Below are 15,742 nucleotides of genomic sequence, written 5' to 3'. Positions count from 1 at the left end.
TCTGTGTTGTGTTGTGTGTATCTTTTGTTTTCTCCTTTGTCTTCACTACAATATGCACAACTATCCTCTTTAAAAATAACATGCTTGAATAAACTTCCAAACTTTTCTCTGGTACATATGAGGACATAGAGTCACCATTCTAATAGCATATCTTCTGGATAAATCAGAAAAAATTACTCAGAAGGAAATGAAATCCACCTGATTCATTTTTAGTAGTGATCTAAGGACAGAATATGTGCTGGGCCTTAGGCTGGGCCTGCTGTTTTTGTTGCTCCATGTTTTTTTTTATTTTTTAAGCTCCATGGGTCTGGAGAAAGGCCTGCCACAAAGACCTGTGGCTTTCAATGAATTACAAGATGAGATAGATATTTGCTTTTTAAAGCCAATGGCTTTAGAGCCGTGCTTTTTAGTTTGATCCAACCACAACAAAAGAGATAGAAAAGATATGATCTGGAAACCCAAATGCTTATTTATTAATTTTTTTGGTTGGACTTGAAAGAAATTTTTCAAGTGATTATTTGTGAGAATAAAGAAATTGGTTAACATTGGCAGGTTAATATCCTATTTAATAGATCATCATTTCTCTATAGCAACCAGAGAAGACCTACTAGCAACAGTGCTCCCAGGGGCCAGACCTCTTAGTATGAAACCCATCCCCCCTTATATTTAGCAAAGCACAATAACACACGGGAGGAAAGCAAACTGACCTTCCCCTCAAGCTCTAAGTCTGACTGTGATTGCCACCAGCTTGTGCCTAAGAGTTGACCTCTGCTTGTTTTTAACTCTGACTTCCTCAACCCCTCAACTCCTTCTTTCATGGCGTACTGCAGTTCCTTCCCAAGTCCCTGACATTTACAGTGAGGGTCACTGTATTTATTCAGTGCCAATAACTGAGGAATAAATTCCTACATGTTGGGTTCGATCTTCACTATTGTTTTGCAAATTAACCTACTGAAACAAAATAGTGATAATGTGTTATTATAGTTAAGGTTAATAAGCTGCTGATTACCTCTAAAGGATACAATTGCAGACACATTATTTAAAAGGTCTATTTTGTTAAGCTAACTGGTAAATGAGCAGAAATTTACATGTGTGGTGTATTAACTAACATAAGTGTGGAATTTTGAGCCAGGTAGAGCTATTTCTGTCTCACTCTCCTCTCTGCTTTCCCCCAAGGTCAACTTCATCCTAAGGCCTGGTCCCTGTGTTACTATAGACTGTCATGTATAATCCATGAGATATTCAGCAAACTACTTTACTTCTTTGAACCTTGGACAACATAGTTACACAGTTTAATAGTGCCCAACTCTCCTCGGTGCATAGGAGAGATGGCTATTTAAAAGACTTGTTCTCAATCGGGGATCATATGTGATAATTTTCTCACTTGCTCACATGCCATTTTTAAAAGATAACTCATTTATAGAATTTAACTCCTTTTCACTAAAAATAAGGCTTATTAGTGTTAACCAAAATGATATGTTGCGTTAGGAAGACTACTAAATGTAGTAAAGGCATTACTTGTCAGGTGTCTTGAATTTCCTTGGAATTTTCATTTTGTTATATTGTACAGTCATTCACTAATCTACTCAGGAATGAAACACTATAATGGATAGATGCTTGGTCACTACCTGTTGAAGAATGCATTCTTCAATTCCCCTCAAAATAATGACTTTGGATCATTTATAAATCCCAATTCACAGCTACTGAAAAACTGGCTGGATATTTTCACATTCAAAATTGCCAGTGATTCTCACTAACTGGATATTTTGACTGTGTCATGCCATTGCTGATGCAATAATTAATAAGCAAAGAATTTTAAGTCTATGACTATAAAGTATTGAAAGTGAGCAAATCTGGCATTGATCAGCACAAGACTTTGGCAGACAAGGATTCAAGAAGAGACATCCGGTGGCTGAGAGGTAGATGTAAGTGTTAATCTGGGCTCCTCCTGTGGGAAGATTCAGTAACCTAAGGAGATGCTGAAAGAAATTTTCACAACACAGGACTTAAGCCTCTCCCTTTCTTTGATCCTGAGAGAAGACGCTTCTCTGGTATAATGGTGCTACTGAATGGCTAACCCAAATCCATCCTACCCCTTCCTTTTTTTCTAACAGCACCCAGATTTTCCTTTGGGTTTTCATCTTCCCCAGGTAGCCTCTATGTTTCTGGAGCTGGGCTTCCTGTCTTAAACCAATTAAGTTTGGTTTAATTGGGATAGTTAGTAGCATGTAACCCAGTCCAGTTAGAGTGATTTGAGGGAATCTTTTCATTATAATCAGGAAGAAAACCTACCTTAATATAAGCAACTGAAGTAAAGAATATAAAGCTCCAGTCGCTCCTGGAAGAGAGCCTAAACCAACACAGGGAACCAGCCTTAGGAAGAAACAAACATGGGGGAGGGCAGCAAAGCGATTGGAAAAGAAATCGAGTTCTTTATGCTTTCTTGGGCCTCTGGACCAGCCCACCTTGAAGCACACTGGGGTTCTGGAATTCCAGCTGGGAAATCCCTTTAAGTCATCGATATATCTCGACACATTTATTTTGGGGCAGAAGGATCCTGCTGTGTCTAAGTGCTTGTGCCTGTGTCTGGATGTTCCGGGAGGGGGCGCCGACAGGACTGCTGTGCTGTGTAGGTGCTGAAACAGGCTCTTCCACGTCTGTCCTACCAAGGTTTCAGGGCAATCAATTTGGGAAAAATTGTAGTGATTCATCAGCAGCATAAATGCTTCCTGGTCTGGGAATCGTGCTTCTCCTGGAAGTTTCCACATGAAAAGGGAAATGGAACCCTTAGAATATTTCACAGAATTTTCCAAATCACTAAAGGGATATTATTCACTCAATCATCATATAATTCTGATGACCATATATGACATCATTATGGCCGTTTTGAAATTCTTCTTCTAAAAAAAATAAGTGGCTTTCAGCCTGCACTTTCAAGCTGACCTGTGGCTCCTGACATGCCATCATTCACGTGGTGTTACAGTTTTATAACAACAGTGGCAATATCTGGCTTGAGGCTTGACCAGGCTCCAATAGACTCTGTTTGTAGAAAGATATCAGGCTAATAAAATTTAGACAGTAATTTCGACATAATAATCACCAATTGTATAGAGCCTTGGGTGACTTCTCAAACACTTTCCTCAGACATTTGTTATTATAGCACTATGTACCACTCTAGACGATGTCTAGAATACTCACTTTCAGTTTCCCAAATCTTAGCATAGTGTGTGGTATTTAGTAGGCTCACTATCTGTATATATTGGATGAGAAGGGAGAGGGAAAGCTTATACTAGAGTAGGGACAGACAAATGGTTAGTAATGCCCAAAGGAAAAGTGGTATCACCATACCTCAAAACCTGAGTCGCTTTGTTTAATGCTTATTACAACAGCTAAGAATATGAGGGAATAAATCTTCATTCACAATATACATACAATCTGGAGGCAGTAAATACATACTGTTAACCTATTTAAAAAATTTTAAAGACATAATTTCACGTGGATTCTGTTTTTCTATTTCATGTGTAAATCACTTCAAATATTAGCTCCAGATGGTGCAGTCTCAAAGGTCATATTTACACACAGTTCAATATTCTATTCCACATCAAATGGGGAAGCAACATTTTATACAAAAAACAGTCCTGAAACTGAGCAAAACCATGGCAGACCTCAGACCCAGAGACCACGAGGTCCTTCCTTGGTTCTTTCAAGATGCAAAAGTGACGCGGTCTGGCCGCGCCGAGTCGAGCAGGTCCTGAAGTGTGGAAGGGGGCCGAAGAAAACAAAGAAAGACAGTAAGAACTGGGAGGGCTGACGCTCCTGCACATCGCCAGCAAAGCTTTATTAGAGTCCAGAGTATTTATACAGCAAAGAAGTACACTATCCCAGGAAATAGCATTATCCAATAGACAATCAAGCACAGTATTGACATCAGCGGTAGCCGGGCAAAGGTAGGCACAGCAGGGCTCCTTCAGTTGCTCATGGAATGGGTGAACAGGATGTTCTTTGTTCTCCATTCCTGCCACATCAGCAAGTGGGCGAAAGGGCATAGCCTGCCGCCCACATCTCCCCCTTTTTTATTTTATAAGAGAGTGACAGTGCCTGTCTTAGGTGTTCCTGGACGACTCATCTGGACTTACCTGTCACTGGTACCCACATTCCATCATGAGGACCCTGTCTTAGGTTGCCAGAGGTCTCCAAGACACTTACCCGTCATTGACTATCCTGTCCCCTTCTCCACATCCATATAAGGAGGGTGGTGTTTAAGAGCTAGCATATGGGTCTCGGAACCCAGTTGCAAAAAGGACTGTAATCCTAGTTTGATGACACAAATTTCATTATAAGCTGCATGACATTTCAATTGGTGCCTTAACGTTAGGCCCTGAACCTCTTCGCCCAAATACATGACCATGTCATACAGGGCATTAAGCTTATGACTTGTTTTCTCATCAGTATTTCCTTGATCATTAAGAGCCTCAGTTGCATTTTGGGTCAAACCATTGACATAGATTGCAGTTTGTACATTCTCAGTTAATGCTACAGCTGCTACAGTAGAAGATACAATAAAGGAAATTAAAGATAACAACCCTACAATAATGAGGCCCACAGCTCTCTTGGGATGGTCTAGAGCTTTCTTCAATTCTATCAACACTTACAGGCCCTTATCATCATACCAAGGTCCCGTGTGATTCACGGGAATCAAAAGGAAAGGGGGTTGCTTAAGTAAAAGAACCATGGTATTGTTGGACACAGAAGAGATGCAGCTGGTGAGACTGCAATTTTTACAGGCAATGTGAAACATATTTTTCTGATAAGTCACATTAATAGAAATAGACCCTACCAACAGCGCATGGGGGGGTCAACGCAAGCCACCACATGTGTGTCATTGTTTACATTAATGCTTGTACTATTATCCCACTCTAACCCACCCATAGCCACCCCTATTTTCCACCAAGAGGTTTGAGGGTACCCATCTGGAGTGTACCAAAGTCCCATAGAGATTCCTCTGTATTGCGGGGCCAGTGTCTTTGAATTTGGTCCTAAAGACCAGTCCACAATGTAAAGTTCTTTAGTGATGTTCATCTGCGGTGGCCATTCACCACCTGTGCCTGCAAGTGAAGGGGAGCCCTTGCACTTTGTCCAGGGTAGTGGCAATGTGTCATTTTTAAGTGAAGATGAAGATGTAAGCACACTGCACACAGGGTGGTCAGAAGGCAAGGTGCGTTGTTCCTATTGTTAGGTGTTCTGATGGGCCTCCCAAAATGTCAGAATCATTGGAGTAAATCTGTACCTTGGGAGACTTCCAACTGACTGGATGGAGCAGAGGAGGGTCAGGAACATATGCCCAATATATGCGCTGAACTGCTTGCTCCGCTGCTTGCTCTTCAGCTGGGGTCCTCCAAAGCTGGAGCAGGATCAGGAGGAATATGGTCTGCATGACACACCAGCCTTTCTGGCAACCACCTCGGGCCCTCAGCATCCTGTGGAAAGACACAAACGTGTCCTCTCCCCCTAAGAAGGACGGGATCTGGACCTTGCCACGCCCCGGTCAGAGGATCTTTCCATCACACCTGTGCGAGGGGTGGACGACCGCCAGAGCACCAAAAGCGCTCTGTGGAACTGCGTCCCGCAAGGTCTAGAGTTAAAAAATTTAAAATATAGAGTGCGTGGGATAAATAATTCAAAGGTGTAATGGGATATAACTCCCCCTTCTTAATTTTATTGAGCTGAGCTTTCAAAGTGCCATGGGCTCTTTCAACAATGCCTTGGCCCTGGGGATTATAGGGGATGCCTGTCTTGTGGGCAGTACCCCATTGAGCACAAAATGTGCGAAAGCAGCTACTGGTATAGCCAGATCCATTGTCTGTTTTAATTAGCTTGGGAATGCCCATAACAGCAAAGCAAGAGAGGTAATGGCAAATAACTTGTGAAGTGGATTCTCCAGAGAGAGCGGTAGCATGCAAGAAACCTGAATAGGTGTCAATGGTAACATGAACATATTTTAATTTTCCAAATTCAGGGATGTGCATGACATCCATCTGCCACAGGTGATTTGGCAGGCACTGTTAGCGTTCTCATAGGCCAACTGTGTGACTAGGGCGGTACTAGCCTCTGATTCTCCAAATGTTCTCCCTGCTGTCTTCAATAGGTGAGCTACAAATTCTTGAAATGGCTCATCAGGCCCTTGCCTGATTTTAGAGACCTCCTCTGTTCTACTAGTACTTTCTGGGAGAGCCTTCCATGCTCTTCTAGCTGCCACATTTGTTTGAGCATATACTGCTAACTGAAAGACCAACTGTTGATCTACCTCAGCATATTGGCCCTCTCCCGCCAACATGTCAAAAACAATGGGTATTTGCTGAGCAGTGTTAGTCCTAGCTGTTTTCTGACAATTCTCACAAAATTCTGATTTCCATAGCAGATAATCTCCCCCTGTAAGACATGCATCTGCTAAGGACTTCCAGTCTCCCACGGGCAAATCCTCTGTAGTCAGAGCTTCTAAGATGGTTAATGTAAATGGAGCAGTGGGGTCATATTTATTGCAGGCCTCTTTCAGCTCTTTCAACTGTTTGAAAGGAAATGACACATGTTGTCTGAATACCCCTCCATTGTCACCTGGCCATTCTAACACTGGATAGGCAAAAAATTCTTGTGTGTCCTCTCCCTGATCTTGAGCTTGTTGTAGTACTGCCTCAAGAGGAGTAACCTTTCTCTGTCTCTTCTGCATATTAACTGGGAGCACATGAGGCTTTTCTTCCTTAGACTCTATGGGCTGTTTTTCTTTCTGTTCTAAACCCTTCTCTGTCTTTCGCTCCACTGTTTTCTCTTTAGTTTGTTCTGAGGATATAGGCTGAACAGGATCAAAACCTGCCCTTTCAAGGGGAGCTAGTTAAGCCTTACTCACAGGGTAGTCTCTTCTCTTGGGGTGCGGCTGTCCCATCTTTTGCTGCGCTTCTAAGGCTAAAGTAAGCCACTTCAGAGTGCCCTGAATTTCATTCCATTGCTCTTCGAAAGGTATTCTGGATGGGTCTGCGGTGACTGCCCGCTTTGCTGTGAGCAGGGATGGATAAACTTTCTTGCTGGAGCCTATGGAGGCTATCTCTATTGTTTCTATCTCCTTATCACAAAGTTGAACTAAAGCTTCCTCCACTAGAGGGCTCTGTTCCTCCTCCATCTCCTTGTCCAAGCCGCTGTCCGGTTCATGATAAGATGGCTCCCGCCCTTCCGGTGCTTCTAATGGTGGAGCACATGGGGAGATGGCTGGAGAAGCAAGATTGCTTTCGTTTTTCTTAGTGGCTTGACCCGTACCAAGGGCATGCTCTATCACATTTTCTATCTTAAATCCTTCATGCTAAGATCTAAAGAATCTCTAATCAAGGTCCACAGTCCAAAAGTATCTACTGGAACCTTCTTTGGTCCATGGGCAGAATAATAAGTTCATAATCCCTCTCCTACCTTATTCCATAAATCTATGTCTACTGTCCCTTCTCCTGGAAACCACGGGCAGACTTCCTTAATAAAGTCTAAAAATCTTTCTAATTGGGGCTTCCCTACTATAATTCCCCTAATAGCCAATAATTTCTTCAACCCGCAGACATAAAGCTGTTTGCTTCCTGCCTGTCCCATATTGGACTCCCAGAAAAATCACTTACCACGTCCAGGTTGCTTGCGTGCCTCTTCTCTCGCAGGTCTTCTCTAGTTACCCTGGCCAGGGCTTTCTCTTCTCGACGTGGTGGCCCTCACCTTCTCCCTCTCCTTCAGGTCCCTGTTCGGGCGCCACTTGACACGGACCAGCCATGCCGAGTCAAGCAGGTCCTGAAGTGTGGAAGGGGGGTGAAGAAAACAAAGAAAGACAGAAAGAACTGGGAGGGCTGACACCCCTGTTCATCGCCAGCAAAGCTTTATTAGAGTCCAGAGTATTTATACAGCAAAGAAGCACACTATCCCAGGAAATAGCATTATCCAATAGACAATCGAGCACAGTATTGACGTCAGCGGTAGCTGGGCAAAGGTAGGCACAGCAGAGCTCCTTCAGTTGCTCATAGAATGGGTAAACAGGATGTTCTTTGTTCTCCATTCCCACCACATCAGCAAGTGGGGGAAAGGGCAAAGCCCGCTCCCCACACAAAAGTACCCGAATTCTGTCAGCATTCCATCTATGAAGGTGTTCAAGTATTCGACCTCTCTTCCTCACCTCCTCTTTTCCTCTCTCCCCTACAAAGGTCAAAATGAGATAATGGGTTAATGGGGAAAGATTGTCTCATGCTAATCCTTTATTTGCTCCCTCCACCCTTACTATACACACATACAGTGAGAGAGAAAGAGGGAAGAGAGAGGAGAGGAAATGCAAAATGAGTTTTAACATGTTATCAGCCATAATTGAAAACTCTTTCACTTCTCCTTGAATTGAAACTTCTCATTTCTTCTTTGCTATGTTTAAATTTTTCTACTCATGATGATGATGATCTGTGAGTGTGAACAGTGCTCCCCACCCAGTTACCGCTCAGTGTACCTAACAACACTGTACATAGGAAGTTTTCCCTGTGATTTGGGGCAGTAGCTACTGTTTTGCAGAACCTTCCTTGGTGCAGTTCTGTTTCTTAGACATTTAGGACATCCACAAATTTTGCTCAAAAAAAGTTGTTGCCAGTTCCTAACTATCTCACGCCATATTCTCTTGCTACTAATGTGCCTTTCAGTATAGATTGTGGCTACGCTGCATTATTGGAAACTGAATTTCAGAACATCCCCATCAGTCCACATTTCATCTTACCGAATAACTGCCATTACCTCTATTAGGTGAGGATTCTCACCTCAGGATTTTACTTTCTATATGACATGTTGCTTTTATACTTGAATCAAATGTAAAATAACCATTTACATTTATTGATATATTTAATAGATTTTCTTTTTCTCTGTTTTATTTTTTGTTTCTATTTTGATGCTTCTTTGTTGCTTTTTCTTCTATATCTGTGTTTAAATTTAAATTGGAAGAAAAAGAAACTCATTTTCTGCAAATAATGGAGGAGCTTTATTAATGAAATGTTAAATAAGACAATCTGATGTGCCAAAGCATGAGAACTATAATAAGGGCTGTGAAGATGGTCATTCTCCACTCAAGGCAATTCTTGGGTTTCAGAAGTTGTGACTCTTAGCATCCTAACACCTACATAATTAAATACAAAGGAACTTTCACCCTTACCTGTCATGTCTCAGTCATAATCTCATTATGTGCCATTTTTCCTAGTTCTGCTTCTTCTAAATCCAATCTCAGGAACTCTGGGGCTAATACTTTCCTTATTCATGAAATAGCATTCTCATTGACAAAGGTAATTACTATCCTCCTTTTTTGCTCCAGACCTTATTATGGGTAACTGGCTTGCCTGTGGGTGAACTTCTTTTCAGCCAAGTCCTCACCCCTTAGCTAAAGCACAAATGAAGGTCAAGGTCACATGGCTCCTTTAGGTTGATCTGTCAGAAAGGATTGTGAAAAAGGCTGATGTCTCCCATTTCTTTTGAAATGAAATTTGGTGTGAGTGTTATATCTAGTACAATGCTTTTGAAGTCTAGCATTTAAACCATATATCCACATATATGATTACCATACGAATAATTCAGTTAACAAGTGAGAACCCACATTAGTATATACTCTGATTTGTGAAAGTTATAGATTCAGTGGCTATAAGTCACAATACCAGTGACTTTTAAAGGATGGAAGTTTATATCCTTCCTATATAAAATCTAATTTGCAACTCTATTTCTTCCTCCTTTTACTTCATTTTCAGTCTTCTTTTATTGTAACATATGCTCTTAATCATAGCCAATGTTAAGGGAAAATCCTTTGCTGGGAATATGATATTTACCTAAGTCCAAGGATGAAGTCATTGGCAGGGATATTATAAAAAAAAGAAGAAAAAGTCAAATCCATAGTAATTGCCTAATACTGGTAAGGCCAGTATGATTGCCATACTTCTATTAAGTCATAGTAACATACCAAGGGGTAATTACTAGTAAATAACTTGTGAAAAATATTTGTGTTTAAAAAGTATATATTTATATAGAAATTTTCATCTCTACATCTTGTTTCTAATTCTAGTAGTGTTTCCTATTACATTTACTATTAAACGTAATTCCTCTACTTATAAAAAAGTCAGACTCTATATTATATTTATTTAATTATCAGTATCATGAGTGATTCCTTGTTTATTGACTCCCCCAGACAAAAGAAGGAAACTGGTACTCTTTTCTTCCCTCCACCTCTCTTGCCACTTTCCATGTTTTTGTTGATTGATATTATGCTCTTCTGGAATAATAATATTATATATATTGTTTATACTGTATCTTCTCTTCTAAGATGTATTCAAAAGAGAAAAAAAATTCTGGAAATAAAGCAGACTGTTCTTGACATATCTTCTATGTTCCCATATCTGATGGTCAACCACTACTGAACTAGGTGTAAATGGTCAACCTTAGATGTGTAATCGTCCTAGGAACCACTGTTACGGGTATAGGCATTGTGGGGCTTTCGCCTTTTAGAGGAAAGTCTAGAGTTACAGTAGCCTATGAGAAGCTCTAGTACTAAATACAGTACTAGAAGAGCTAGGTGTTCAAAGTTTTGAGGACCACCAAATCCGAACAATTCTCTGTCTCTCACACACAAACACACACACACCATAGACTTTGGATGTATATTAGCCCTGCATGACAGTGTAAAGGTTTCCAGGAACTCAAGAGAGTGAGCAGGAGCTGAATTTGTGTGCTGAAGCTACTTATTCTTCAGTAGGATTGCAGAAGGGACATAGGACCAGGCAGATTTTCTCCAGTGAGGATAGGCACTGCTCAAGGAGGAGAGGCAGCTGCTAAAGGGACTGGGAACCCATCTCTTTCCATTACTGGAGGGATACCCCAATTGAAAAGAACCCCAATTAGCAGAAGTCAGCCTCAGAAGCCAACAGCAATGGTGACATCAAAAACAACAAATAACAGCATAACCAAGGAGCTTAGTAGCCTGAAGGGAAGGTCGGCCATCAGGGAGTCAGCTGGAGGAGCCAGGAAAATATAAACCCATCATTCTGGACCCAAATATTATAGTTGTTGAATTAAAAAGGTGAGTAAACAAATTAAAGAAAAAAGCCAATGAAAAGAATGGAGTGAATTTGTAGTGTGGAGATCTCAATGTCTATAAAGCATTTAGACATTGATCTACATGATAATCATTAATTGAAAATCATGTTGCTAAAAGAGAAATCCAAAAAACCTGATTCCTCTGTTTTCTTAACAATAAAATGAGAATAATAATAGTATCTCACAGGATTATTATAAAGTATTAAAAGTTAATATTTGCAGAATGCTTAAAATGGTTCTTAGCATAGAATAAATGCTGTGTAAGTACTTGCTAAATAAATAAATACAACAAAAATAATGACTAAATCCAAGCGCAGGTTATTTGAAAGGACCACAACAACAAACTTCTTGAGGATGGCTTTATAAAAGGTGGGAAGAAAAGCTTTTGTTTGGAAACCTCTAATACAGAGAAAATTAAAGGAATTATACTTGAACGTTGCAAGTAAACCTATGGCAATTTGAAAACCATGAGAATTGTATGATTTTCCATATAAATCTAAATTATCAATATTGACCTAAAAAGACCTTAAAAATCTGAATGGGCTTATTACAACAGTACAAATTGGTGAAGGGCACCAGGATCAGATGAATTTACATTCAATTTTTATTTAATCTTAAACAATAGATAATTTCAAAAATTACTGCAAATATTTTAGATTAAAAAGAAAGTCTTCAAATTTACTTTATGAAGGCAATATAACTTCAAAATCAGGACTTAATTAAAGTAGAATAAAACAGAAAATACAGGCAATCTCACTTTTGCTTTATTACATTTTTATTAAACCCCCAAAATCAAAATATTATCACTTCAAAATGTAATCCCATCTGATTTGATGAATAAGATATAATGTATCTTTAAAAAGACATAAAAATATATTATTTGTTAGTCTTTATTAGCCTTGAAATACAGTATGTCCCACAGTTACATTTGAAAGTTGAATTTGATCAGGTATATTTGATCTGTACCAAGAATTCATAAGATTTATGTTTGTAAGAGAAGATTAACATAGCCAAGTCATCAAAACATACCTTAAAATATTTCAATACCTGCCTGAAGTATCAGGTTTCAGAGTTGGAGTTATATTAGCTTGAAATGAAAAAAAACTTTAAGAAACCCATCTAGTTTAATGTTGAGTAGGATCCCAGTTTACAGATGGGTCATCATTTGCATATCCATTCACCCTTTGAAGGACATCAGGGTACAATTCAGCTTTTGATGACTCTAACTGTGAATAGAGGTACTATAAACATTGGCATTTGTTGTTTCTGTGAATGTGTCTTCATTTCTCTAGAAAACATACAAAAGAAAATTAATAGAATTCAGCCAAAATATCAGGTCCACTGGGTTTTCTTCCATGATTGGCAGGGATGGTTCAAAATCAAGGCACTAGAATTACAAAAAGTAACTTGCCTAAGGTTCGCAGCTAGTGAGGGACGAAGAAATTGTACCTTACTAATTGACTCATGGTAATAATGAAAATAATAGTAATAATGAAATGGTATCCTTAGCTAACTTTTATTGAAACTGTTCTAACTGCTTAATGTTTTATTTTTTAGAAGTTAAAATATCCATCTTATCTCTTTAGATGTTGCAATGTGAGAAGAGATAGGAGCTGCCATTTTAGGGTTAGAGCCATTTTTGAGATCAAATGTAAAAGAAAAATGTTTGCTTTTGACATGGGTGAATAAGTTTGAAGAACAAGAACAAAGAGAGGCAGGCTTTTTAGATTTTGGCTTGACTAAAATTGGGTACGATACTCATGATCTACTCTCAGCAAAAGTGATAAAGGAAGAAAATATACAGGAAAAGGTTTCCCAAAAAGTCAAGGGCTAGGCTAAAGAGAAGCAGAAGTGGCAATATTATCGCTGTGGAAGATGAATGTAGTGGCACTTCTAATTTATTTAGTATTCAGGATTTCAACCTTAATTAGGATTCCTTTGTCACATCATTCATCAAATATACTTGAAGAAATGGAAATTAACCTCAAAGTTCTGTCGCCTCAGGCATGCTTTTAATACTTTTACTCATTTCAGTGTATTGTGAAGTACAGTGGGTTGACTTGGAAATGTTTTAGTCAGAATAAGTAACATCCAAATGAAGAAATCGCACATTATAAGCAATTCTGGCAAGGATATCAAACAGCAGTCATTTAAATAATTACCGACTTGTGTTTCTTTCAGCCAGTGCTACAACAGTAAGGTTTTGTTCCAAGATATTCTGCTCTTGCCACCTTTGATTTGGTTTGCAAAATTCCTTTTAAAAAATTACTTTACAAAGGATTTTTGCTCATGATATTCTACATTTGATGGTTAACATTGTAGCTGTCTTTCCAAATAAATTTGTACAGTTATGATTATAGTTTACCAAATCAGATATAGAAAATGTAGGATTATTAATTCAATAACCATGTTTAGCACGTGCAGAACTACACCAGGCGCCAAGATAATCTTTCAAGTTTTTCCTCTGTAGCAAAGTTCTATCCGTCGCTCAAAACCATTTCCTATATGTGAGATCCTTACCTTATCCCTACCTACATATGTGATGCTTTCTTTGCTAATTCTGACTAGGTAGAATGGATTATTTTCTCCACGTGGTACCTGTAGCTCTTGGCACACCCATCTTTATATGAGTTGATACATGTCATAAACATATGACACACAGATACCATAGTTATCTCTGTACAGAATATAAACAGTAAAAAGACAAGGAGAATGTTATACATATTTGAATCTCCAAAACCTAAAATTTTACGGGCATTTAACATATTGGTCATCTTTTGATTTATTTCACAAATAAATAAGCTAATAAATGAATACAATTAATTTCTAGACCACAGTTCAATCATTATTAGATATAGTAATACCACACTTGTTTCACTGGGTGATTGTGAGGGCAAATGTTTTTTTAAGTTTTAATAAAGTGATAATAATGTCAAATTTTGTTGTTGGTTTTATTGTGGATGCCCTTGGATTTAGATTCTAATAGTATAATTAATGCAATACCTGTGTTGGGAATAAGCACTAGGTTTAGAAATTAGTTTGAACTCCTGTTTTGCTATTCACCAGCTGTGGTGTGACCTTGCCCACATTTGAAGAATGTTTTTTACACTTGGTTTCCTTATCTAAAAACTGTGAATAATAATGTCATGTATTTCATAGAGCTAGTTGTTAAAATTAAATGAGGTAAATAAGTAACATGCCTAAAAGTGTTAGACACATATGTCCTCAATAACTATTAGTTGTTACTATTATTAACATCATTTGACATTTTTATATGTATTTTATATGATATTATATGTACTCCCTTTCCACCTACATTTTAAAATAAGAGGGTGGATTCCTAATGCCTGAATTATGAAGGTTTTTCCATACCATTTTAGGAATTATAATGGGCCCCGTTTCCCTAGTCAATTCTTGGATTTTACTCCAAAATACTAATGTAATCATAAAGACGAAGAATCCTTAATTTTCTTGAAGGAGCTCTATAAGTCTACAGTATAGTTTCCTAAACAGAATAAAATTTTTCCATGTATGAATATCTGGTGGGAAAAAGCTTCTTGGGGGCTCTTAAACCAACTTTAAGTGTTGGCTTAAGAAATCCTGAGAATATTCTCACTCCTTGGAGAATATTCTCTGTGTCTTATACTTCAGAGCTGTCAGTCAGTATTTTTGATCATTAGCCATCTGTGATTATTTTAATTTTTGTCAGCAGGAGAAGGAACTCTTTTCCACCCAGGAGCTCTGTTATTACAATATAATTTATATGTAAAGAGCTCATTTCATCAGTGAGAGAAACTTTTACACAGTTTTTTTTAAGGTTTGAAAGAAACTCATGGATATCATATTTCTTTCTTTCTCCAACTCTACAGTTTCTCTGCACACTTTTCATTTATCCTAGCATCTCTTCATACAGAAACTCTACCACACCTAACTCAATAGTCTTAATAACAAGATAAAGTTAAGCTGATTTCTGTATGTTTTATATATAAAACTTTGTATTTATTGTAGATGCTATTTGAAAATTTAAAACTCAGAGAAAAATATAACTTTACTTTGCAATGAGGTTTAGTATTGAAGACAGAGGCTCTAGTTGAGATTTTTTTATTAACAGTTTATTAAAATGGCATGATGACATCTTAGCTATAATTATATAATAAGGGCAAGTTTTGAGGTAGGAAAAAAAAAGTAATTCAAAAGTTAAGAAGTTGGCCTTTTCTAAGTAATACCATGAGCTAGGTTTTAGAGTCATGGAATCACATTCAGACTTCATCCCACTTCTGCCTTTGATTCCAGTTTGACCTTCAGTAAGTCAAAAACTCCCCTCAATCACTTTACCTATAATACAGGATAATAATGTTTAACTGAATATGGTTATTGCAAAAATTATGAGTTATTGCTCATAAAATGTAATCCATGTATTCAAAATCTTTGCATAAAGAGATGATTGAATCCCTGGGTCATTATTGCAGAGTGATTTGGGGAAATGAAGTGAATTATTGATCAACTATACACAATTTTAGGTCTCAAACTTTATGAAGCAAGTTTCAAATCTAAGGATAGATGCTATCAGAAATTAATGCTTCTCAAGGTCCCCTGCCATTTCTTGTGGAGTCAGAAAATG

The 15,742-nt window shown here is 38.4% G+C and overlaps 1 long non-coding RNA gene across 1 annotated transcript; it reads right to left on the bottom strand.

Moving 5' to 3' along the window:
• Positions 1 to 1,005: 1,005 nt before the first annotated feature.
• On the bottom strand, positions 1,006 to 7,891 carry LOC118972667 (uncharacterized). The gene is made up of 2 exons (XR_005061739.2): positions 7,650 to 7,891; positions 1,006 to 5,477 (listed from the first exon to the last, which is right to left on the bottom strand). It is a non-coding gene; the product is annotated as an uncharacterized lncRNA (long non-coding RNA).
• Positions 7,892 to 15,742: the final 7,851 nt, after the last annotated feature.

Source organism: Manis javanica, chromosome 6 (assembly GCF_040802235.1).
Source record: "Manis javanica isolate MJ-LG chromosome 6, MJ_LKY, whole genome shotgun sequence".
Lineage (NCBI taxonomy): Eukaryota > Metazoa > Chordata > Mammalia > Pholidota > Manidae > Manis > Manis javanica.
Note: the sequence above shows the minus strand (reverse complement) of the source record. Positions and strands in the feature narration are given on the sequence as shown.